This window comes from Doryrhamphus excisus, chromosome 10 (genome assembly GCF_030265055.1).
Source record: "Doryrhamphus excisus isolate RoL2022-K1 chromosome 10, RoL_Dexc_1.0, whole genome shotgun sequence".
In the NCBI taxonomy this organism is placed as follows: Eukaryota; Metazoa; Chordata; class Actinopteri; order Syngnathiformes; family Syngnathidae; genus Doryrhamphus; species Doryrhamphus excisus.
In genome coordinates, this window is record NC_080475.1 from 19,573,736 (window position 1) to 19,600,417 (window position 26,682).

The 26,682-nt window shown below is 45.6% G+C and overlaps 1 protein-coding gene across 1 annotated transcript in view; it reads left to right on the plus strand.

The window, feature by feature from the left end:
- The first annotated feature begins 2,144 nt into the window (after positions 1-2,144).
- LOC131136480 (zinc finger BED domain-containing protein 4-like) overlaps positions 2,145-26,682 on the plus strand; it is a 49,028-nt gene continuing 24,490 nt past the window's right edge. Inside the window, exon 1 of the mRNA XM_058083331.1 lies at positions 2,145-2,322. The gene's annotated coding sequence lies outside the window, so the exon portion shown is untranslated. The remainder of the gene's footprint in view (positions 2,323-26,682) is intronic.

Genomic DNA, 26,682 nt, shown 5'->3' on the forward strand with positions numbered 1-26,682 from the left:
GACGAGACATGAGTGTACAACGAACTTGCACCGGACAGGAGGAATCAGGAAGTAAATAGGAAGCAGGAAATCAGGTGATGAGGGACACCTGAACACAATCAGGCAGGAGGTGAAGGTCTCCAAGGTGAAGGCGGGGTAGGCGATGACAGACATGACAGCGTGAAAGGGTTAATACAAAATATGAATATATATATATATATATATATATATATATATATATATATAGATTAATAAATAATGTCAATACATATATTAATACATAATAGCAACACATATATAAATTTAATACATACTATCAATATATAGCTATATATATATATATATATATATATATATATATGAATAGATAATATCAACATATATTAATAGATACTATAAATATGAATCCCCTCTCCGCATGTTGCAGGATGCACCTTGCAATCTTAAACTAGTTTAACTTTCCCTATTGCCTTGCTTTGATCTTCCTTTTTTATATGTCTCACTATGTCTCCCGTGTCACTCATTTTGCTTCTCTCCTCCTTTGTTGTACTTACAATTGCAATGTTTAGCCCCGGGGCACAGATTTGATTGGCTGAGTAGCTTCACATGGATTTCCTGAACTAATCAGTCTAAAAAGGAAGACAACACAGAAGAACCCAATCCAAACTTAACTATTGGATTATTGGTCCAGGTCTGTACCGGACAGTGTCTGGGTCCGGTGTTGGAGTTAATGATCCATGATGTAGAGGTTTTCTCTTTTTACTTTTTAGCTTCCTTCCCTGTTTCAGCAGTGCATGGTGCAATTTTCTGTTGGTGAACTTCTCCATGGTGATAGGTGTGGCGTTCTGAATGGATGTATGGATGTGTTTATACCGCCTTAATACCTCCACTCTCATGCCGGGCCCATACTGCACACACCCGTATTTAATCATTCCCATGGACTATTAAGCCCTGTCACAGCTCTGCAAACCGCCAGATTGTCCCTCAAGCTTGTCCGTGTCTGCTGCTCGGCCACGCTTTCCGGTTTGTATCCATTGCCTCGTGAGCACGAGCCCTTCGGTTTAAGCCACTGTGTTTTTTGTTACTGCTTCCTTTTTTTTTTCGCTGACCTTTTGTCAGCAGTTTTCTTGTGCCTTCTTTTGCTACAGTGTTTTTTAGTTACCGTGTTTTTAGCCGGGATTAGAGCCTTTTTGCTGTTACCTGTTTATTTGTACTTTAACCTGTGTGGACTCTTTTTGTTCATAAACACTTTTTGTTACACTTCCTGCCTCCGCATTGGACCAGCTCATTGTTTCTTGACATCTACCTCCTTTGACTGTAAAAAGTTGGCAGCTTGTTGCTCTGTTGTGGTTATGGTGGAGTCCAACAATCAATACAAAGCGCTGAAAATGAGCATAATAGGTCCCCTTTAAGAATTGCTGATTTGCTACGATAGGGCATGAAGCAATGCTTCATGGGTAATATAATGCCATATGCCAATGCCAATGCCGTATATAGTGCCAATAACATACTGTTGGAGCAGAAGTGCAAATATCTCTCGTCAGGTAACAACTGTACTTAAACAGTGGCACCAATTCTCACATAATATTAACAAGTTCACAAGTTCTTTATTTACTATTTATTTATGTTCATTGAAGGCGTTCTTTTGAACTCATTCACGCACAACACTGGCAGACACCCCTGTTGAAAAGCCAGCATTTCGAGACATTTGATAAGTACTAGGGGTGGGGCCGAACCCGAATACGGGATTCAGAACCTGTTTACGAATAATGAATTGGAATATGTCATCAGGGGGTGGCGAGAGCCAGTCTGGAACCTAAACGCAGACACAGGGCGAAAAGTAGAAACATTTGGCTACATAGAGTCCCAAAAGTTCAACCCAACCAAGAACAACAATAAACACTGCAGCAAACGGCTAGCAGGAAACACAGAGAGCAAAGTACAATGGAAAACACTGTGGACAAAAGGTCACACGGGTACAAGACGCAAACAGAGCAGTGCAAATAGTGCAGAACTAATGGGCTGGTACTTCCAAGAAATGACGGCTGAACGGCAGAAAGCAAGGACACAAAGGGTTAACACGCTGCTGAGCAAGCGGAGGGCGTGTAGGACGAGGTAGGCTGAGGTACGATCTGGCGACAAGGCACACCTGCTGCCATGCTTAAGAAGGTCAGGAACTTGGTCCTTCGAGCCGGATCCCAAGATACCTGAGGAGTCCAGTTGTGGACAAGACAGAAAGACCGTGGCCACGGCAGACAAAACCCTTTGACGGGCTATCTTCTCAGCTCAACAACTGGAAGCTCAAGGTTGACGGGATACTGACAGAAGAGAAGATAACAAACAGTAAGACATTTTGATCAGAGTGTGAGTGAGAGGGCGCCGTCCCTTTGTGTTAAAGCAGAGGTGGGCAAACTGAGACCAGGGGGCCGCATGCAGTCCACTAATCCAATAACTGAGTGCGGCCCACGAGTCAATAATGTTTGTCACCAGGTGCAAAGTGTGAGTGAAAGGGTGCTGTCCCTTTGTGTTAAAGCAAGGGTGGGCAAACTGAGACCTGGGGGCCGCTTGCAGCCCACTAATCCAATCCACTTTATTGATATAGCACATTTTATAAACAGAGTTTCCAAAGTGCTACACAGATGAGTACAATAAAAAGTAAAAATAAAATACAATAAATGAAGGTACAAATTGAATTAATCCAAAACTAAAAGATCGAATAATTAATTAGCAATATATTAAAAAAATAAAACCAATTAAAATAAAAAGAAAGAACTAAAGGACACAGGACCATACGACTGACTCCGAGTTAAAAGCCAGAGAATAAAAGTGGGTTTTAAGACGAGACTTAAAGCTTTGAATGTTGGGGGCTTTTTTTACTTGGGAGGGGAGAGAGTTCCATAGCTTGGGGCCAACCACAGAAAAGACTCGGTCTCCCCTGGTCTTAAGTCTCGTCTTGGGCACCACAAGTTGGAGCTGGCCCTCGGACCTCAGTGACCGTGCTGGAGAGTAAATTTGGATGAGGTCCGAGGTGTATTTGAGGGCCAGCCCAACCAACGCCTTAAAAACAAACAATAAAATCTCAGAATCAATCCTAAAGCGAACAGGCAACCAATGCAGGGAGGCCAGAAGGGTTCTTGACCCTTAGAGCTGAGTGCGGCCCGCAAGTCAATAAGGTTTGTCACCCGGTGCTAAAAGCCTTGTGTATACTAGTCGCTGGCAAGCAAAAGACTCGACAGTCTTTGGTAGGAAGACGAGCTGGCAGTCTTTTGTGATAAGGCGGACTTGGCAGTCTTTTGCAGTAAGACAGACTTGCAGTCTTTTTGCAATAAGACGGACCCGGCAGTGTTCCGACTGTAGAAAGGAGTTGTCTTGTGTAATAAGACGGACCCACAGTGTTCCTGCTATAGAAAGGAGTTGTCATGTGTAATCAGACGGAGTTGGCAGTTTTTTGTAATAAGACGGAGTTGGCCGTCTTTCACAATAAGACAGAGTTGGCAGTTTTTTGTACAAAGACGGAGTTGACGGTCATGTTAGGCTAGAAAAGGAGAGCCTCCGCGGTGAAAGGCCTTTTCGGGGTTTGAATGTGAAAACGTTTTCAAAGTACGAATGAGTGTGTGAATGGGAGATTTTGTCACTAGACAGGTCTTCATATTAAAGGGTGAGAAAAAAAGTAAGTCTTTGAGGAAGCAGAGGCAAGAATTCTCCGCCCTCACCGGGGTAGAAGCTTGAGAATTACCTCAAAGAAAAGTTCATTACTCTCTCACTGACAAGCAACCCTGTTGTTATTTTCCCTAGGAAGCGCATCACAACAGGGACCAAATTATTCCCAAGATGGGAAATAAAAGTGGAAAACCACAAGTTAAAATAGGAAGTACTAAAGTGCAAGGATTGGTGTTACGTGTTTCAGTGCCATCCAACCACAGCAAACCATCTAGAAATATGTATTAACAAGTATGGTTTTGACGGACAATTATCAATCCCTAAATTAATAAAATTGCAACAGGATATTGCAAAAAGGAACAAGAATCAAACCAATTAAAATGCAAAAGGCCGGGGACCGGGAAGTCTGGGCTTCCCTACTAAGACTGCTGCCCCCGCGACCCGGACCCGGATAAGCGGAGGAAAATGGATGGATGGATGGATGCAAAAGGAAGGGTATGATGACCTATCATATTGGAAGGAGTTGGCAGAGAGGAAAGCGAGAGAGAGAGCAGAAAGTGAAGGTTGTAAAAAGGAAGAGTTATATAAGATAGTAAGGGAAGTTTAACTTCATGAGTATCAGAAAGATGAAGGAAAAGTAAGTGAGGAGAAAGACTCATACACATTTTTCACACAAAAGGAAGGTAACGAAAGTAGGGTTATGCCAACTCGGAGAAGATTCGGAGGAAGAGGTAGAGGAAGACAAAGAGGTAGAGGAACAGGTAGACAGAATATACAAAACTATCCCAACACTACTGGATGTTGGAATTGTGGTGAAGAGGGTCACTTCTCCCGTGATTGTGTCAAAGGCCAGTTCAAAAGGAACCAAAAGCCATATTCAGCATAACTGGGCTTGTCTTAACAAAGAGAACCAGAACAAAATGATGAACCAATAGTAGAATTAAATTTACAAGAGATATTTGCCTTTGAACATCCCCGACCGGAAGTCACATTGGAAGTGAATGGTAATCCAATCAGATTTCTTTGTGACTTAGGAGCATGTAGAACAACTTGCAGAATTTCCGCATTTCAGATCTGCAGGCAATACATGGCTCAGGACAGCAGGAGATTTGACAATAGCAATTAATCCCTACCAGCAACTATTAGAGACCCGCAAGGGGGGACATGTAAACTATCCATCCTCCTAGCCGCACAATGTCCAGCAAATTTACTGGGAAGAGACGCAATGGGAGCATTGGGTCTCGCCCTAGTTACCACAGACAAGGGACAACTGGTAGTGAGGCAAAAACACAAATTACAATGTATTTTCGTGTTGCAAGGGAAAGGGGAACCAAGATATGTCTATTCCCTGGACATCCCAAACAAGCCTCCCACGAACATAGGCACTAGTCTCCTTCAGGAAGCGTTACCATTGCTTCAAATAGTACAGGATCAAATGCCACCAGATGGATTGCATGTAACCATTAATTTCAGACAAGACAGTGGACCTAACCCAAATTATGAGAAGAGATTAGAAAAATGTAACATCCTTATTTTTCCAGTGTGAAAAAGCACCACTCTCTGTGAGATGGAGAATGATACAGGACAAGTTGTAAATCAAGCTGTGGTGGCAAGAGCACCTTGTGTGCCTGACCCACACACATTGTTAAATTCTTTACCAACAGATTTCACATGGTTCACCATAGTAGACATCAGTAATGCATCTTCTCCATTCCAATAGTGAAAGAAAGTCAGTTCTGACTCGCATTTACGTTTGCAGGAAAAAATATACATACACACGCCTACTGCAAGGATATTGTGAAAGCCCAAATTTATTCACAAGCAATGATAGCCATTATGTCTATGTTGAACCCCCAAATGAAAGCCAGATATTACTATATGTAGATGACATCCTACTAGCGTCACCAGATAAGAAATCATGTGAGGAAGACACAATAGCCTTATTGCATCAATTAGCAAAAGAAGGCCATAAAAGTGGGTAAAACAAATTATGTCCTTTTTATGTTTCACTAATTAGATGTAGATGTTGGATTCCAAACTATGCACAAATAGTGTCACCATTAACAAACTTAATGTATAAAAATGACATGACTCTTACAGTGGAATGATGAAGCAGAAAAAGCATTGTGAAAAAGAGTACTGGTAGGAAGTACGATTCTAGCACTGCCTGATTACAGCTGATTACTGTTTGGCCAGGAGTCCATCACCAAACTCACATATGATTGGGTCATTTCTTTTTTTTTTATTATTTTTTTATTTTTTATTTTTTAGATTGGGTCTTACTTCTTTTGATATATGTGTCATCAATCACCATTCTGCTCACAATGAGATTGCACCTCACCGACGTCTCTCCTTTGTGTGGAAGAAGAGATGAAGCAGCAGTTTGAATTCTTCTTTGTTTTCCACTTTCCACTTATGACTCGTTGTTTTTCGACAGGCTTTCTCGTGTCTCCAAAGATTTGATTTTGAAAAGAACCCATAACATGTTGCATGTAAGATAGTTGCATGATCTGATGGCTGCCTGTATGTAACCATCTCACCCTGTCCCCTCTTCAGCGCATTTGTTATGCATAAAATTGCCTTTCCTGCGAATTTGCTCCAACATTTGACATTTTTTTGATGATGGTGGAAGACCTTTAACTAAGGCCACTTCTTTTTCATCACCGTGTTTCCTAATTAGATGTCGTGCCATTTTACTCTTAGCCTTTTTGCAGTACAGGCAATAGTGTCTCTTGTCCCATGTACATTTTTGGCCCCGGACACAGGATTTCACCGTAACTTGCTTACCCTCCTCCTCGGTGTCATCAACATCTACATCTACATCAACCTTGGTCGGGGTAGTTGTGTCAGGTATTTTCACAGTCTACATCATTGCTGGATTCTGACAATGAACTGAGCTTGTAAAAATAAGTTCAAATTTCAGCTACATAAATGGACTTGCATTGAAAAGGCTACAGCAAACACAGACGTACAGTAAGTCCAAAGTCATTCACTTTAAGAATGGGAAATGCTCAAACTCAAATTAATAAATAAGGTTAAACTGGACTGAATAATGTGAACATTTTGATCTCTATTTTCATTTGATCAGTTGAGTTGTAAGCCACATTAGCCACAAGTTCAATACCGATTCCTTCTCTTGGTCTTCTCCTTCTCTTGGCTTTTTTGTTGCCATATTCTGCCAAAAATATATGACATGGTTAGCCCACAGAGATAAAATATGCCTTTGGGGAATTTTGCATAGCAGTGCAATTCGGCCACAGCATGGCTCATGTCAAAAATACTTTTACAACCACAGACAAAAAACACATTGTTTTAATGAATTTAACAACAACTTGGTAAGTAATCAGAGTAATTACCCGCCATCCCCTTTTCTGAACCACAGCAAAATTGTGTAGAACAGGGGTCAGGGAGAGTTAATTTTGATTTGACCTTTATAGCAAATAATACTAATTTATCTCCGTGAATAAAACACAAATTTCTTATTTCCAATATATTTTCAATTTTCATGTGTTCCAAAATGAATTGTATTGAACAATACAACAATACAGTTCACAATGGAATCCTATAATAACAACAAACTTTTTCAATAAATAAAACTGTGGAAAAATACAATCTGAATCAAAATACAAAAAATATAAGAACAGCAGCTGTGTGTTCCTGCAAGAGCACTTCTTTTCCTCTTGCTTTCCACCCACCACCATTCTCACTCCGTGCGTGTGTGCGTCTGCTCCGGTGTCTCATGTGTGTGCGAGGCCGGAGCGCAAGTTACATGGGGCAATTTCGACGAATGACGAGGTTAATTGTTACATTAAAAGAAAAAAAGTTGGAAATGTACGGTATCTTCTCCTCCACACAAGCAGCTCCCTGGTGCTGGTGCATGTTATTGCTTATATGGTACGCCATCTCCATTTTGCACACATTTTGTCACAGACCACCGAATTGTTACCTTTTAAGTATAAAGTACTTAAAGGCGTCACCGCGCCGCCGCCATCGATGAATTTAATGAATATATATGTGGCAGTGGTAGGGAGTGGAAGAATACTGGCTTACACCAGAGATTTTCGAGGACCAGACAACGTCAATTTCTTTTTCTTTTCCCTCTTAAAGCATACACAGGTTCATTATACTCATGAGGCTGGAGACATGGTTCACATTATAAAAAATGAATAGATTTTATTAACAAGTTTTAACATCCGTTTAAAATACCACACACACAAGAATGGGGAAGAGGGAAACCTAATCAGGTGCTGAGGCTTACCAGGTGGACAATGGGCTAGTGAAGGGGGGAGGGATCCACCCAAAACAACCCAAAAAGCACCCAGTCACAGGTGACACACACACAGGGATGTGCAAAGAAAACCAAATCCCAGAGGAGCACCGCACACAGAAGGAGGGGATACCGCCACCCAGACCACCAGCACCACCACCGATCCTCAGCAACTGAAAAGGGAATAAAACAATTAGTGGGGTCAAAAACAAAATAATAAAGCAATTAAACAAAAATAACAAAATTATACTTGTTAGCAGAGTTCTTTTACCCAACGTTAAACGTTAAACGCACATAACACACGGCACACGTTGTTCAGTGCTGAGTGAAGCACCCGCACACACGGGCTCACCTGTTTTATATTAATTAGAGCATGTGGGCAGTTCCCTAATCACAGTCACGTGATACCAAAATGAACAAATAAATCATAACATTTTAACAAACAAAATGAAATGAGAGCACATCAACACCCCCACTTGCTCACATTTTACAAGAATCATGTCAACATAAACTTCACAGGTTTTTCTTTTTTTTTTTTTTTCCCCCAATGCTCACACAAAAATCATAAGTTCAGAGTTCATTAGTTGTTCATAGTCCATGGTTCATTCACCAAACATAAAGGTTTCAAAGTTCATCAACTTCAGCTTACTGGCTGGTTTCGTTAGGATGTCTGCAACCATTTCATTAGTTGGACAGTATTCCAATGTCACATCATCAGTTTGTAAAGTAGATCTCACAAAGTGGTATTTAATGCCCACATGCTTACATCTTTGCCTATGTACAGGGTTTTTGGCTAGAGCTATAGTGCCCTGGTTGTCCTCGTAGACTAAACACCTGTATACCTGTCCATCAAAATACTTCAGAAGCTGTTTTAAATACAGACACTCTTGCATGGTCGCAGCTAAAGCCATATACTCAGCCTCACAAGTAGAGAGTGCAACTGTAGGTTGTCTTTTAGTTTTCCATGAAACAAATGGCCCATCTTTGTTCAGGCTGATACAGTAACCTGTCGTGCTTTTTCGATCAATATCAGCGGCCCAGTTGGCATCACTACAAGCATGGATTGTGTTTTCACCTTTGTGCTTTTTGAAACAAAGTTCTTTGTTTTGAGTACCTTTTAAGTATCTCAACACATGCTTTACCGTTGTCCATTGATCAGTAGTCGGTCTAGTGAAGTACTGAGATAGTTTACTCACTATAAAACTCAGGTCTGGCCTTGTACATGTTGCTAAGTACATATATTAAGCTCCCAACTGCCTCTCTGTATTTCCTCACATCATCCATTAGTTTAGCATCATCACTGTAGTCAAGTTTCTCTTCACAAGGGGTAGCTTTGGCTTTACAGTCTAACATGTCAAATCTCTTCAGTATTTTCTGTACATATTTGCATTGTGACATCTTAACACAATCTGCAGATTGTTCAAAGTCAATACCCAGGTAATGTGTTAGTTTACCTAAGTTTTTCATTCTGAACTTGAGTTTCAACATTTCTTTAACACATTGTAAGACATCATCATCATTGGCAGCAATAATCAAATCATCGACCCATATGATTATGTGCACTTTTTCTTGTTCAGTAATTTTGCTATAAACACAATGATCGGCTGGGTTCTGTACAAATTTCATCTCACACAAATAATCATGCAACATCTTATTCCAGTTGCGTCCTGACTGTTTTAGACCGTACAGGGATTTTTCTAGTTTGCACACTAATTTGTCACCTTCTTTTGATACAACTTCATAACCTTCAGGTTGTTCAATGTAGATTTCACACTCGATTGGTGCATGAAGATAAGCAGTTTTTACATCCATCTGGTGAACAACTAGCTGCTCCTGTGCTGCTTTCTGTGCTAATACCCGGACACTGGTCATATTAGCTGTAGGGGAGAAAGTTTCATCATAGTTTACACCTTTCTTTTGGCTAAACCCTCTGGCTACATATCGGGCTTTGTACTTGTCTGATCCATCAGTGTTCTTTTTCATTGCATAAACCCATTTACCCCCACTACATCTTTACCCTTGGGAAGAGTGGTCAAGGTAAAAGTTACATTGTCTTGTAGTGACTGCATTTCTTCATCCATAGCATCAACCCATTGTTTTGCATTAACTGAAGTGATTGCTTCTGTGTATGTTTGAGGAACATTACACAGGAGTCTGTAACAGTAGTCAATATTGGTAACATCCAGTACCTCCTCATTCTTTTTAACTACAAACTCTACAAGTCTGTGTTTTTGTACTTTTCTGATGCTGGGATAGTACACCATGTAGGCCGGACTATTTTTATCATATCCAATAAAAATTGCCCTTTCACATTTAGAGTCCAACTTTCCTTTTTGTTGTTTGTAAGCATAACACACTTGTCCAAATTTCTGCATTCTGGCAATATTTGGCTGTCTGTCTGTTAACATGTAGTAAGGTGTCTGTTTTGTACGTCTATTAAAACACCTATTTCTCACCACAGCAACTGTCTGGACAGCATAGGTCCACAACATCTTTGGCAGCTTGCTCTCTATTAGCATACACCTGGCCATTTCAAACAGGGTTTTCCAATTGCATTCCGCTGTACCATTTTGGTGTGGAGAATATGGAGCGGAAGTCTCATGCCTAATACCCATCTTGCACATTAATGCTTGGAACTCTCTGGATGTGTACTCTGTGCCATTGTCAGATCGCATACATTTTATTTTGCCATAGGGCGCCACATCAGCAATGAATTTTTCTGTTGCTTGTACAGTGTCACTTTTGTGTTTCAAAAAGTAAACAAAAATTGCACTAGAGTAATCATCTGTGAAAGAAAGTGCATATTTATGACCATCTTTAGACACTGGATCTATAGGACCCGCTAAGTCAGTGTGTACCATGTCCAGAGGTGCTTTAGCCCTCACATCTGGCCCTCTGTTTCTAGTTTGGACAAACTTCCCTTGAATGCATACTTCACACTGTGAAAAAGGTTTGTTACCTTCATTCTTAATTTCCATTCCATCTACAACTTTTTTCAGTTTCATTATATCTGCAAAATTGCAATGACCTAAGATTTCATGCCAACTCTGCAAATCAAGGCTTTTCTTACACTGGTCATTAGTCTTACACATGTTTTCTGATGTGTGCAGATAATAAAGTTTGTTGTGTACGTGTATTGAATTGAATGCACAAATACACAAATACACAAATTCAATTGAATTGAATTTGGTACCGTCTCTGTGCAGCAGCTCATTTTTCTTCTCACTGAAGGTCACAGTGGCTCCGCTGGAAGTGGCAGCTTTCACTGAAAAGATATCTTGTGGATACGTTGGGATGTATAAGGCACCCCTCAGCGTTGTTCGGAAGCTCCTGCCCCCGCTGTCGATGAGCCACACCTCCGCGTCACCTCTGCGCTTGGCCACTCCTTTGCATCTGGAGCCGTCAGCCAGCTCCACGCAGTGAGACCCGGCTTGGAAACTGCTGTCAAACTTCTTGAACTTTGCGATGTCTGTGATTATGTGAGACGTCGCACCTGCATCCACCAACAGGCCTTTCCTCTTGACATCCAGCGCTGGTTCTTCAGAGTCGCATATCCGAAATGCATACTCCTTGCCCCCAGTCTCGTCGGCTGCTTTACGCACGTCACCCCGCTGCTTGTTCCGTCTGCAGCTGGCACTGTTGTGTGTGTTGCTTTTGCAGTGATGGCACCATCGTCTGCGCGAACAGGATCTGGCAATGTGTCCACTTGCACCACACTTGTAACATACAACGTCCATATAATTGCTGTCCTTTACTCCGGCGGGCGCGCGCTTTGTGCCAAACTGTGTTCTTGCCTTCATGACATTGTCCTCAGACACGGTTGCGCGCATGTTTTCAACATCCTCATAACTTCCGAGTTTTGTCTTAAACTCAGCAAAAGTCATTTTGGCTTCACTCTGGGTTACATGTATGGCAAAAGGTTTAAATGTCTCTGGTAACCCCTTCAGCACCATTGCTATTAAAAGTCCATCACTGAGCGCTTCGCCTGCGTTTCTCAGGGCTGTAATCGCAGTCTCTGCTCTGATAACATACTCTGTGACATCCTCGGTTGGCGACTTCTGCAGTGAGGTTAACTCTGTATACAAGTTAATTATTCTGGGCTTTCCTTTTCCAGCATAGTACTCACGGAGAATCTTCAGCGCACCGCGTCCATCATCTGCGGCTTCACGCATCACCAGTGATAGGCTTTTGTTGTCCAAAAACTGGATGAGCTCCGCGTAAGCCTCAGCGTTTTTCCCATCGTCTTCTTCGTCTGCATCGTCGGGCTCGTTCAAGATTGTGTCTTTCAATCCTTGAAGGCACAGATGGCCTAAAAACTTGGTTTCCCATATTTCGTAGTTTTTCTCGTCACCGTCAAAAATGAGCCTCGCCCAGCGGCTACTCGCTGTCTCCCTTTCTTTTCTGTTCATACCTTTAGCTCTCAGGTGCACGCGGTACAAGTTGCGACTTTCACCTTTCACCGACTTTCAAACTTTGTGTTATGGGATTCAACTGGGCCCATAACCTGTTAGCAGAGTTCTTTTACCCAACGTTAAACGTTAAACGCACATAACACACGGCACACGTTGTTCAGTGCTGAGTGAAGCACCCGCACACACGGCCTCACCTGTTTTATATTAATTAGAGCATGTGGGCAGTTCCCTAATCACAGTCACGTGATACCAAAATGAACAAATAAATCATAACATTTTAACAAACAAAATGAAATGAGAGCACATCAACAATACTAACTAAATTGAAGGTTGAGCCACTAAACACACAAATTAAACAAGCAAAACAACATATGACAAACAAAAGAAGGAACTTCTCAAGGAAAACCCACCCAATTCCCAAAATCAAATAAAGCAACTAGGCTAGAAAATATAACTGAGTCAAAATAATCCTAAAACAAAAAGGTAAACCTATAGAAATAATCTAAACAAAAGCAAAAGGAAAACCTATGCAATTGTAACTAAACAAAAAGGGATCTACAACCCCACCACTAAAACACACACATAATAGAAGTGAAACTCTAAAATAATAATAAGAATTGCACGTAGTGTCTGTCTGTCAGGAGAGGCCGAGCGGCCTGGCAAGTCAGTCACAGTCCAGCCCGCGGGCTGATCACAGCAGGCAGAGCAGTCCAGAGCGCAGACAGAGGCCACCAGCGCCAAGCTCCCAGCTAGGTGAAGCCACAAGACCGAGCAGTAGCGGAACAGGCCAGTAGCAAGCCGTAGCACAGCAGCGGGAGAGCAGTCAGTCAAGGCAAGCAGCGACAGTGCAGACGAAGCAGCGGAAGCAACCACAGAGACAAAACAGCGGAGACAAAACAGCGGAGACAAAGCAGCGGAGACAAAGCAGCGGCGTTCTCAGATGGCTGGCGATGACATCACATGCGGCGGCAGTGTTAGCTGGCATTCAGGCAGATTACACCTATCGCAGATGTTAAAATTAATGATATGGCCGACAATGATGCGGTTACGATCTATGTTAATAACTCTACATACCTTCTAAGCAGACACACAGGCACATGAGAGGAGCGAGGGAGGGAGTAAACCCAGGCGGCTACGGGCGTCTCACCTATGACCACACTAGCATTAGCAAGCTACGAGCATGCACAGCAACGGGGAGAGAGAGAGAGATAACACTCACCACAATAGGACGTCAAAAGACACGTATGCCCTAGCAGCACACCGATCACTCTGTCTCAGTCGAACACTTGACCCGGAAGTACACAGACGGAAGTGCAACGGAAGAAGCAGTGAGAGGAGCGCTGCTTAAATACTCTCCACCTACACAATGATTGGCCAGCAGTGAGCTCTGTTTAACGGTACACGCTGCATAGGGAGATATGGATATACTCCTATGCTGCTACATTCTACCCCCCCCCCCCCTTGCATCGTCGCCCCGACGATGAACAAAATGAGGGAGACACTACAAACTAGCTCCAAGGTCTAAACAAAGCAGACACTCCTTTCGAAACAGGAACAGAAGGGTTGGCAACTTGTGGGTTTCTAGCTGGCCGTGGGAGGTGATACACATTAGGGTGGTGGCCAGCAGTTGACCGAGAGGTCCGACGAGGAGCCATGTGATCCGAACCGGCCTGACCAACTAAGGGAACAGCCAAAGATGTTGAGGCTTCCTCTGGTGAAGCACTCGAGGGACGACGCCCAGGGGGGTCTGAGTTGGGCGGTGGCACTAAAATCTGGGGTGTGGGACAAGTCATTGTCACTAACCTGGTGGTGGGCATGGCAGCGGGTACCTTAGGAGTCTGGTGTCCCAAAACAAGTAAATCATACTCAAATGAGCACTCATCTTCAACAGGTGGCTCTTCAACAGGGGGAGAGTTATGGGAAGATGCACGACCGGAGGAGTCTACTCCAACCACGGCCTTCAACATAGTACGATGTACCTGTCTTACCTTGGTCAGGTCGTCTACTGGCCCGATTGTGTACACTGAACCCCCTTGGCCTGGTGCCCTCTAGCAGCAATTCTAGCAGTTCCTGGATGACAGGATCAGCCTGTTGAAGGGCATGAAGTTCAGGGGCAGAGCGCTGTGGCATGACAGCGACAGAAGCTTGAGTTACCTCCACCTTTCTCAACCTCAGGACATCTTGAGGGCCAGGCGGGTGCTGACGGGAGAGCGCATCTGCATTCCTGTTGCTTCTGCCAGAACGATACTTGAGCTCAAAGTCAAAAGAGGCCAGCTGAGCTGCCCACCTCTGCTCAGTGGCAGCCAGTTTAGCCGAAGACAAATGACTAAGAGGGTTGTTGTCAGTATAAACCACACACTTATTACCCAATAAGTACTCCCTGAACTTTTCCATCGTGGCCCACTTAAGGGCCAAGAACTCCAATTTCATGGAACTGTAGTTAGCCATGTTCTGTTCTGTGGGCTTCAGACCTCGACTAGCGTAGGCTATCGGTCTTACCTTACCTGCCTGCTCCTGAGAGAGCACCGCGCCCAAGCCGCCATGGCTTGCATCCACCTTGAGGACAAAAGGAAGGGAGAAATCGTCATAACCCAACACAGGTGCAGTGGTGAGCCTAGCTTTCAATGCCTCAAAGCTCTGTTGGCACTGGTCAGTCCAACACCTGATAACACCACGGTCAGACCTCCTACCAGCCCTAGTGTTGCTACACTCAGCTACAACTTTGTGCAGAGGGGCTGCCAGCTTGGCAAAACCCTCCACAAACCGCCTGTAATAACTGGCGAACCCGAGAAAAGAGCGTAACTCCGAGACAGTAGTGGGAATTGGCCAGTTGGCGACCACTTCAGTTTTACTCGGATCGGTGGAGACACCCTCACCAGAAATCACATGGCCTAAGTAACTCACTTCTCTCTGGAAGAAGGAGCACTTACTGAGCTTTGCCTTGAGGCCCTCCTGCTGTAATCGGCCTAGGACCAACTTCAGCCTCTCCAGGTGTTGTTCTATAGTGGAGGAGAACACAACGATATCATCCAAATACAACAATAATGACTGACACTGCTGATCACCAAAGATACACTGCATTAACCTCTGAAAGGTATTGGGGGCGTTACAGAGCCCAAAGGGCATTCTGTTCCACTCAAACAGGCCGAAGGGTGTGCAAAAGGCAGTCTTGGCCCGATCTGCCTCAGTAACTGGGACTTGGTTGTAACCACTGGCCAAGTCCAGGGTCGAGAACCAGCGAGTACCACACAGAGCATCCAGGGACTCCTCTATGCGTGGTAGAGGGAAGGCATCCTTATGGGTTTTACTGTTGAGCTGCCTGTAGTCAACACACATGCGAATTGAACCATCTTTCTTCCTCACTAACACGATAGGAGATGCATAGGGGCTACTGCTCTCCCGAATTACCTGGGATGACAGCAGCTGGTTAATGTGCTCCTTTACGACCTCGTACTCAGAGGGTGGAATACGCCTGTAGCGCTGCCGGACCGGGACATTATCAACCAGAGGAATGTCATGGGAGATGAGGTTGGTACACCCAAGGTCTCCCTCGTGGGCGTGTACTGCTGAAGCACAGACCTCACCCTACCTTGCTCCTCAGCAGACAATGAAGACAGGTCCATGTCTCCCAGCTGCTGTTGCACACTGGGAACAGCTGTCTGGGAGGACAGAGTGGCCACACCTGATGGCACCTCGGTGACCCCTGCAGGCAGACTGACCACATTCACAAATCCAGCGTGCCAACAGCTGTTTGGGGATGCAACAACACCTTGGTGGTTCCCACATTAACAACAGGTATGTAGGCTGTACCTCTGACTACTCGGACCAGGGCAGGGGACGCAAGCAACCCAGCAGGCAAACCAGAATCAGAGGGCTCAAAGAGGACAGTGGAACCAGCGTACTGCGCTGAACATGTGGCAGTCACAACTTTCATGGCTCTGCCAGGGATCCGGCAGGTTCTCTTACCTCTGATCTTTACTTGTCCTGGAACGTCACGAGGGGTCCGAGTGCTGTCAACGCGGCACTGCTGTAGGGCCTGCATAACAGGCCTGGGGGCCTCCAAAACACAAGGCTGCAAAAACAAAGTAGCGCCATGTTGCACAAAAAGCTTGTGGTAACACTTGCGCATCACATTCATCCCTAAAACACCAGGCACCCGGGCAGTTGCACCATCAGGGGGGTCCCTTACCACCAACACTCCACAGTGGGGCATGAACTTACCACAAAGCTCCACCTCAAGCTCTTGGTAGCCAAGATAGGGGATAGCCAAACCATTAGCAGCCTTGAGGTCCAACCAGTGACACGACCGCAGGCGCTCCTGACCCCAAGGCTCGAAATACTGGCGGAAAAAGCCCTCAGAAATCGTGGTGACCATGGAACCCGTGTCTACCAAACAGGGAACCTTAACTCCACCCATGTCCACATCTAGATGGGGACAAGATGAAATCAGCTTAGAAGACTCAAAGCTATCTGAAACCTGTGAGCCAGTGGCGACCCCACCCAAACTGTGGCTCTGCAGTTCGGTGGGCACTAGTTTTCCGACACCGGAGCGTTGTGGGACTGCCTACCAGGGGTAGGAGGGGGTCGGGAGGGGACCTGTGAGCGGGAAGAAACACGCGCTCCATCACAATGTCGGGCAATATGACCAGGCTGATTACAGCGCAAGCACACTATGGGGCCAGTACGAGGTGGGCGGTTGTACTGCTGGGGATTCTGCAGCCGAGCAAGGCTCTCAGTGAGCTGATTGAGCTGCTCTTGCTGACGTTTTAGCATTTCTTTCATCTCACTCATCTCTGATACGGAAGACGAGGGGACAGACACTTGAGGACCACCATGAACCCCATACTGAACACCAAACATTAGGGGGACGGAGTGACTACGGCCTCTTGCGCCACCAGGTAACCCTTCGCGCTCCCACTGGATCGCCTCTGCCCTAACATCAAGCAAAGTGGAATTAGGCTGTCTACGCACCAACTGCTTCAGCTCACGACGCAGGGAACTGTTGAACACCTGCTCAACAAACTGGTCCCTCAGGAGGACTTCAGAGTTCAACATACCGGCCGGGGCACGCTGCTTCACCCTCTCCATGAGACCCATCAATGCGAGGGAAAACTCTTGAAGAGTCTCCCCCTCTGTCTGCTTCCTAGAGAAGAAAGCCTCCTGCAGTGCAACATAAGAATCTGAACACCCGTACAGCTCCTGTAAAATGGCAAGTATGTGATCAGGATCCTCTCTTTCCGCGCTAGAGCGATACTTGATCTCATCTCTAGCCTCACCCTCCAAGTGATCAAACAGGAAGAATGCCTGGTCAGACCGGGATAGATGCCGGGCTCTCATACACGCCTGCACCTCCTCTTTCCACTCACTCAAACCTATACCTACCTTTCCCCTAAAGACTGGACACTTCCTATCTCTAGGCACAAAAATGAGTCTCTCTGGTACAGAGACACTAGACGTGGAGGGGACAGTAGGTGGCGCAGAAGTAGAAGGAGGAGCACTAGGCCCAGCCTGTTCCTGTCGCAACCGCTCATTGTCAGCTTTTAACTGTGCAATTACATTTCTGAGTTCCTGAATCTCTTCCTCCATAACAGGACGGTCACAAGGATCCGCTGTGAATTACCGCTGCTTTGTCTCCAAGCTCTCCAATCTGTCAGGACCAAAACCAAACAAAATCAATACACAAGACAATCAGAAAGTAAAAAAAACAAAAGCAAAAGGAACACACGTCTCAGCCTTTCAATTGAGTAAATCCTGCAGACAACGCCAAGTTTGTGGCAGTGGTAGGGAGTGGAAGAATACTGGCTTACACCAGAGATTTTCGAGGACCAGACAACGCCCACCCTGGGAATTTCACCCAGAGAGTCAATTTCTTTTTCTTTTCCCTCTTAAAGCATACACAGGTTCATTATACTCATGAGGCTGGAGACATGGTTCACATTATAAAAAATTAATAGATTTTATTAACAAGTTTTAACATCTTTTTAAAATACCACACACACAAGAATGGGGAAGAGGGAAACCTAATCAGGTGCTGAGGCTTACCAGGTGGACAATGGGCTAGTGAAGGGGGGAGGGATCCACCCAAAACAACCCAAAAAGCACCCAGTCACACGTGACACACACACAGGGATGTGCAAAGAAAACCAAATCCCAGAGGAGCACCGCACACAGAAGGAGGGGATACCGCCACCCAGACCACCAGCACCACCACCGATCCTCAGCAACTGAAAAGGGAATAAAACAATTAATGGGGTCAAAAACAAAATAATAAAGCAATTAAACAAAAATAACAAAATTATACTAACTAAATTGAAGGTTGAGCCACTAAACACACAAATTAAACAAGCAAAACAACATATGATAAACAAAAGAAGGAACTTCTCAAGGAAAACCCACCCAATTCCCAAAATCAAATAAAGCAACTAGGCTAGAAAATATAACTGAGTCAAAATAATCCTAAAACAAAAAGGTAAACCTATAGAAATAATCTAAACAAAAGCAAAAGGAAAACCTATGCAATTGTAACTAAACAAAAAGGGATCTACAACCCCACCACTAAAACACACACATAATAGAAGTGAAACTCTAAAATAATAATAAGAATTGCACGTAGTGTCTGTCTGTCAGGAGAGGCCGAGCGGCCTGGCAAGTCAGTCACAGTCCAGCCCGCGGGCTGATCACAGCAGGCAGAGCAGTCCAGAGCGCAGACAGAGGCCACCAGCGCCAAGCTCCCAGCTAGGTGAAGCCACAAGACCGAGCAGTAACGGAACAGGCCAGTAGCAAGCCGTAGCGGTTACGACCTATGTTAATAACTCTACATACCTTCTAAGCAGACACACAGGCACATGAGAGGAGCGAGGGAGGGAGTAAACCCAGGTGGCTACGGGCGTCTCACCTATGACCACACTAGCATTAGCAAGCTACGAGCATGCACAGCAACGGAGAGAGAGGGAGAGATAACACTCACCACAATGGGATGCCGAAAGACACGTATGCCCTAGCAGCACACCGATCACTCTGTCTCAGTCGAACACTTGACCCGGAAGTACACAGACGGAAGTGCAACGGAAGAAGCAGTGAGAGGAGCGCTGCTTAAATACTCTCCACCTACACAATGATTGGCCATCAGTGAGCTCTGTTTAACGGTACACGCTGCATAGGGAGATATGGATATACTCCTATGCTGCTACATATACTGTATATATATCCTAAGCACCACGATAGTCATCATAGTAAATATTGTAGTTTAGGTTGTAAATTAACATTCCCCCGTAAACCACGGGAAATTAATGCTACTGGTCATGTTAGCCAAACGGCTACCTTAAGTGTTTTTTATTAGTTGAAAGCGTCTTAGTCGTTTGGTTCTTCTTATTCATTGCGGGTTTCCTCCATCACTACTGCCTCAAAGTTCTTCTCCCACCGGGAATGATAATCACGCAACCTCTGCCGTCTCTGCCTCTGCCGTTCCATGCTTGTTGCGATGCATTTGAGTGCACACGGAAAAAATTAAACTGTACTTTGCCACGCTTCTTACACAACTCTCCACTCTGTCACCTTACTTAATACTGCTGGGAGATTCAACATACACATAGACAACAAAACTCTTCCCCTCACCAGAGACTTGCCTCGACAGTTTTGGACTCCATCAATACATTGACTTCCCGACACATACCAAAGGACATACATTGGACCTACTCTGCTGTTCTGGCCTCACCCCCTCCAACTGCACCTCCGACGAACTTCCTATAACGGACCACTTTCTCCTCTCATTCAGCACTACACTCTGCCTCTCTTCAATCAAACATCCACGTCTCATCTCCTTCAGGAACCTAAACGACATTAATGTTGACTCTCTGCTCCGAAATTTCCTGTATCCCAATTCCGGATTTTCCTTCCAACCCTGATGTTCTCACAGCTCTCTACAACACTGGTTTAAACAACATCCTCAACTCTATTGCCCCACTGAAAACTCGGACTGTTTCTCTTTCATCATCTGCACCTTGGTACACCCCTGAACTCTGGACAATGAAATCCAAAGGAAATCCAGCTTTCAAAACTGCTGCTGTCACCCCAATTCTTAAAAAACAGATCCCAACAACTTCAATAACCTCCACCCTATCTCCAACTTACCTTTGTTGTAGAAGAAATTCTCCTCAACCTAATTGAGGCCTCCAAGACCACTTGTTTAAGTAAATTTCATCTACCCAAGCGTATTCGTTAATCTCCACTTATGAGAAGGAATAAAACTCACACACTAGTACAAGTTAACACTATGTATTGTATAACAAGATCAGACAGAATAATTTCACAAAAACACAGGATCCTGGGCTGAGTTTCTCTTCCAAAGTCCGCCTGCAACCTCCCGACGATAAGAAGGAAAGTCAGCCCTGATTCTTGCATCCCAGGGCTTTTTGTAGATCTCCTCAGATGGGGTGGAGTTGGGGGGATGTGTGGGGAATGGACCAGGATCCCGTTCCTGGACCAGATACTTCCTCCTTCACCCCGTTATCTTTATTGCCTCCTGGATAAATGATCGTGAATACCTAAGACCCTCCTGGCCTTTTGGTTCTCCCCCAATGACCTCTGCAAAGACAACAAGAACCACAACACAGGATACTGTGCCCTGACATCTGTTAACTGACCCTTTACTGGTACAGGTCACAGCTTGACCTGATACTAATCTACCCTAGCTCAAAGACAATTATTTAAAAAACTAAATTTGGCTACACCTTTCATTTCCAAAATTCTTGAAAAAATAGTCTCCTCCCAACTTCACGCACATCTCACTCTTAACAGTCTGTATGAACCCTTCCAGTCCGGCTTCCGTCCCTTCCGTCTGGTAAAGGACTGGTTTTCATTTGGTGGGTGCCAAAGCCCAGCAGAGGGTCCAGCACCAAACTGGTGGCGAGGTCATCGATCTCACACAGCTCTGCCACAGTAATTGAGATCCGTCGTTCCATCACCTCCAACCATTTCTTCTCTGGCTCTCAACGAAGGCGGTCGCATCTTTCCCCTCTCCTCCCTATCCCTTATCTTCCCTGCTTAGCGTCTTTGTCTTGTCTAGTCTCGTCTTATACTTCCTCAAGAGCCTCTCACTGCACTGCTCTCCAAAAGCCTAAATCATGGAATTGATCAACTGGTCTCTCCACGCAATTGACACGATCTTCTCGACGAAAAGCTCAGGTACGGGGGAACCTGCCTGCCCTGACGGAATGTTCACCGCTGGGTACGTGATGGACAGTTGGGGGAAGTGGAAGGTCATGTGCCTGGCGATTCTTTCCATGGAGGACATCGAAGACGTCTACCTAATCGGGACCATGATAACAGGTCTGTTGCTGATTGGATTGGGCACTTTCCTGGTGTATCGCAAAATTCATATGATGATGAAGGCAGCGGATCGAGTTGGCCCACAGCTGCCCATCGTGAATGATTTGGTGGGCAAAGCCGTTCACACACTGACTGTGACTGCCAATCACAACAAGGATACCATCTTGGTGAAGATTTCGGCTTTGCAAAAGCAGTTGGATCAATTGGGAGGCCAGAATGGACAATAGGGTGGTCCGGTCTATTGGAATGTGGCTGCCCGAACTAACCCAAACAATATTCTTAATCTGGATTTCGGCGTCCCCACCACGGCTAACCAAGGTCGTGTTGTGAAAACAACTTCTCCCAAGAGATTGCTGCAGCGGGACGCTCTGACCCTCCTTCATTCCTTCATGGACACCTGTTGTTTCTCTTTGGCCCACCACGGACTTCTCCATGGCAACTGCTATGTGTCGCAATGACGCCCTGCGAACTGAACTGCGGGTGGGTGGGGGAAGCGTCGCAGGCATCCACCCCCCACCTCCACCCCACCCCCACCAAAAGCCTCCGTCGCTAATTCCCCCGGTGCGGGCATGACGGACCACGGCTAAGTGGCTGCAGGTAGCCGGGCTGGCCGCTGCTCGTATCGGCTATTTTTCCCTTTGTGGCGCTGGTCTTGTGTCTATGTGTGTGAACAATGTCTTTTACCTGCCGATTTGTATGCCGAGGTTTTTTTAACGGTCCCACACTGTACTCCTTCATCTCAGAGTCTAGTTTGGAGTTGTTGTTTTTTCCCCTCCCCTCTCAGAATCAGAATCAGAAAAGGTTAATTGCCATGTATGATCAAACACATACTAGGAATTTATTTTGGTGTAGTAGGTGCATACACATCTATTAAAAAAGAATGAGAATACAAAATATGAAATACAAAATATGAAAATACAAAATATACAGAATAACAGTATAAATATATGTACACAGTCTGTTTTTGTTTGTTATTCCGGAAGTGCAGTCTGATTGTTTTTCCTAAGAGTCCAAACTGAGCGTTAATGTAACGTATACAATGAAAGTGTCAAAGTGGCAGGATGAGGCAGAGGTGGGGTGTGAAGAGTGTCAGGTGGGGTTCGGGCCTTGTTGATGAGGCTGACAGCAGACGGGAAGAAACTGTTCTTGTGGCGTGAGGTTTTGGTCCTGATGGACCGCAGCCTCCTGCCAGAGGGGAGCGTCTCGAAGAGTCTATGTCCGGGGTGAGAGGGATCGGCCACAATCCTTTTTGCACGCCTCAGGGTCCTGGAGGCGTACAGATCCTGGAGGGACGGGAGATTGCAGCCAATCACCTTCTCTGCAGACCGAATGACACGCTGCAGCCTGCCTTTGTCATTAGCAGTGGCAGCAGCGTACCAGATGGTGATGGAGGAGGTGAGGATGGACTCAATGATGGAGGTGTAGAAGTGCACCATCATTGTCTTTGGCAGGCTGAATTTCTTCAGCTGCCGTAGGAAGTACAATCTCTGCTGAGCCTTCTTGATGAGGGAGCTGATGTTCGGCTCTCACTTGAGGTCCTGGGAGATGATGGTACCCAGGAAGCGGGAGGACTCCACAATGTCAATTGTCAACACAGAGGGTGATGGGGACAGGAGAGGCTGATTTCTTCCTGTTGTCCACAACCATCTCCACTGTTTTTAGGGCGTTGAGCTCCAGGTTGTTCAGGTTGCACCAAGTCGCCAGATGGTCAACCTCCCACCTGTAGGCGGACTCGTCACCGTCAGAGATGAGTCCGATGAGGGTGGTGTCGTCCGCAAACTTCAGGAGCTTGACAGACTGGTGACTGGAGGTACAACTGTTCGTGTACAGGGAGAAGAGCAGAGGAGAAAGAACGCAGCCCTGGGGGGATCCGGTGCTGATGGTTCTTGTATCGGAGAAGTGTTTCCCCATCTTCACACACTGTTTCCTGTCAGACAGGAAGTCTGTAATCCACCTGCAGGTGGAGTCAGGCACGCTCAGCTGGGAGAGCTTCTCCTGGAGCAGAGATGGGAGGATGGTGTTGAATGCAGAGCTGAAGTCCACGAACAGGATCCTAGCGTAGGTTCCTGCGGAGTCCAGGTGCTGGAGGATGTAGTGGAGGGCCAAGTTGACTGCATCGTCTACAGACCTGTTGGCTCTGTAGGCAAACTGCAGGGGGTCTAGGAGAGGGTCGGTGATGACTTTGAGGTGAGAGAGCACAAGGCGCTCAAAGGACTTCATGACCACGGAGGTCAGGGCGACGGGTCTGAAGTCATTAAGTCCTGTGGTCCTTGGCTTTTTGGGAACAGGGATGATGGTTGCGGTCTTGAAGCAGGCAGGCACGTGGCATGTCTCCAGTGAGGTGTTGAAAATCTCTGTGAACACTGGAGACAGCTGGTCAGCGCAGTGCTTCAAGGCGGAAGGAGACACAGAGTCCGGTCCAGCTGCTTTCCGGGGGTTCTGTCTCCTGAAGAGTTTGTTTACGTCTCTCTCGTGGATGGAAAGAGTCGTCACTGAGGTGGGTGAGGAGGGGGAAGGGAGGGCCATTAAGGCAGGTCTTGGTGGAGATGGCTGGAGCTGGAGCTGTTGGAAGGTGTCGAGGGGGATGGTTGCTGGACTGTCCTTTTGTCTTTCAAAGCGGCAGTAGAACTCGTTCAGGTCGTTGGCTAGGCGTCGATCGTTGATGGAGTGGGGGGCTTTAGGCTTGTAGTTGGTGATCTGCCTGAGCCCTTTCCAGACAGACGCAGAGTCGTTAGCTGAGAATTGGTGTTGGAGCTTCTCAGAGTACAGTCGTTTAGCCTCTTTCACCGCCTTGCTAAACTTGTACTTCGACTCTTTATACTTGTTTTTGTCGCCACTCCTGAAGGCCTCCTCCTTCGCCAACCTTAAATGTCTGAGTTTGGCTGTCAACCAGGGTTTGTCGTTGTTGTAACTCACCCTGGTGCGTGATGGAACGCAGAAGTCCTCACAGAAGCTGATGTAGGACGTCACAGCCTCTGTGTACTCATCCAGACTGTTGGTAGCAGTCCTGAACACATCCCAGTCAGTGGAGTCCAAACACGCCTGGAGATCCTCCACAGCCTCACTGGTCCACTTCCTTGATGTCCTCACTACAGGTTTGCAGAGCTTTAGTTTCTGCCTGTACGCAGGAATCAGGTGGACCATGATGTGGTCAGAGAGTCCCAGAGCAGCACGGGGGACGGCGTGATAAGCATCCCTGACTGTAGTGTAACAATGATCCAGAATATTCTCCTCTCTGGTTGGGCATTTGATAAACTGTTTGTATTTAGGGAGTTCGTGGGTGAGGTCGCCTTTGTTAAAGTCACCAAGGACAATAACTAAGGAGTCCGGGTAGGTCCGCTCCACACACAGTATCTGGTCGGCGAGCATGCGCTGTGCGTCCTGCACGTTGGCCTGCGGCGGGATGTAGATGCAGTTAATGGTGAAAGATTCCAGGTCAGGAGAACAGTGCTGCTGGATCACTGTCACATCGTTGCACCAACCACTGTTGATATAGAAACAGATTCCTCCACCTTTGGTTTTGCCGGAAAGTTCTGTGTCTCTGTCCGCACGATGGAGTTGGAAGCCAGCCAGCTGCAGCGCAGAGTCCGGTATTAATCCACAGAGCCACGTCTCAATAAAGCACAAAACTGCAGATGAAGAGAAGTCCCTGTTTTTTCCCAACAGCAGTTGTAGTTCATCTAGTTTGTTGGGAAGTGAACGCACGTTAGAGAGAAATATCCCGGGTAGTGACGTGCGTAATCCCCGCTGACGAAGGCGCACGAGCGCGCCGGCCCGTTTTCCTCTCCTCCGGCGTTTCGCTGCGTGTGCAAGGGTGAGCGCACCTTTGACCAATATATCCAAAATTTCCGCTGTTGGAAGGAGAAATTTAGGAAATAAATCCTCTGGTGTTGCTCCCCTGATGTTCATGAGCTCCCGGTACTGGCGCAAAAAACAGTTTTATAACATAAAACAAAGCAAAACAATGCGCATCAACACACTGACTCTCCCCCCACTTCATGCAAATTTCCCCACTGTGGGACGAATAAAGGCATATCATCATCATCATCATCAGCATGCTGCGAGTCACATGACAATTAGCTTCAAAATATATATATTTTGTGACTGGCCAAGATTCAGCATGTTCCATGTTTTAACAAATAAATGAAAGTAATTCCATATTTAGTACATCTATAGTGATCTATCCGCCTTCCCTCTTGTTTTTTTGGCTGCTGCCTGTTGCTCTGCACTCACTCGGTCATTCACAGGGACAAAGTAACACAAAGTAACTTGTTTTACTAAAGCACTTGCCCTGAGTGGAAATGCAGTCTCCAGAGCACTGTGATGGAGCACTGTCCATCATGCTGTTCTCAGGTCAAGGGATTTAATTGTAAAAAAAAAAATGTTCCACAAAAGTCATCAAATAATTGAGAAAAATGTACTCAGTGACTATTTTCAGCTAAAATCAAAGAAAAAGCATAGGTAGCTAGTGGTTGACCGTGCCAGTAGTGACAATACTGATTTGTCTCTAATATTCTCACATTCAGGATTCTGAGGGCCAAATTGGAGATCTTGACAATCGTGTGATGAAGATCCTAGTCACCAAAGGCGCCACAGCATCCGATCCATCGAGCGCGATCATCACGATAGAGGGCACAGAAGTCCTGCAGGGGTTGGCTATACCAAGCTGATGGGCCACATCTATGCTGTCAGTCTGAGTTACCCACGAGAGCTGAAGTACACTTGTCAGCTATTTCAGAAATGATTTCTGAAAACAGACGATGAGAAAAGCAGGCCAAAAGTCACCTCCCTAAAGCAAAAGCTGCTGGGAAAAGCCGTTGAAACTCATGGCTGAAAATCAAAACATGGACACCTCTCATTTGTGCTGTGATAGACTTGCTCTTCCAGTTGTTTGTCAAAGATGACATAGTTAAATGCCATCCAGCTTGAATCGGAGATGGTCGCTGCTCATGTTCTTCTAGTCTTTGGAGGTGGATAGTCTTTTCTGGAGAGCTGTAATATTGCAAAGTGTATTCTCTTCTGATGATAGGTCGCCAG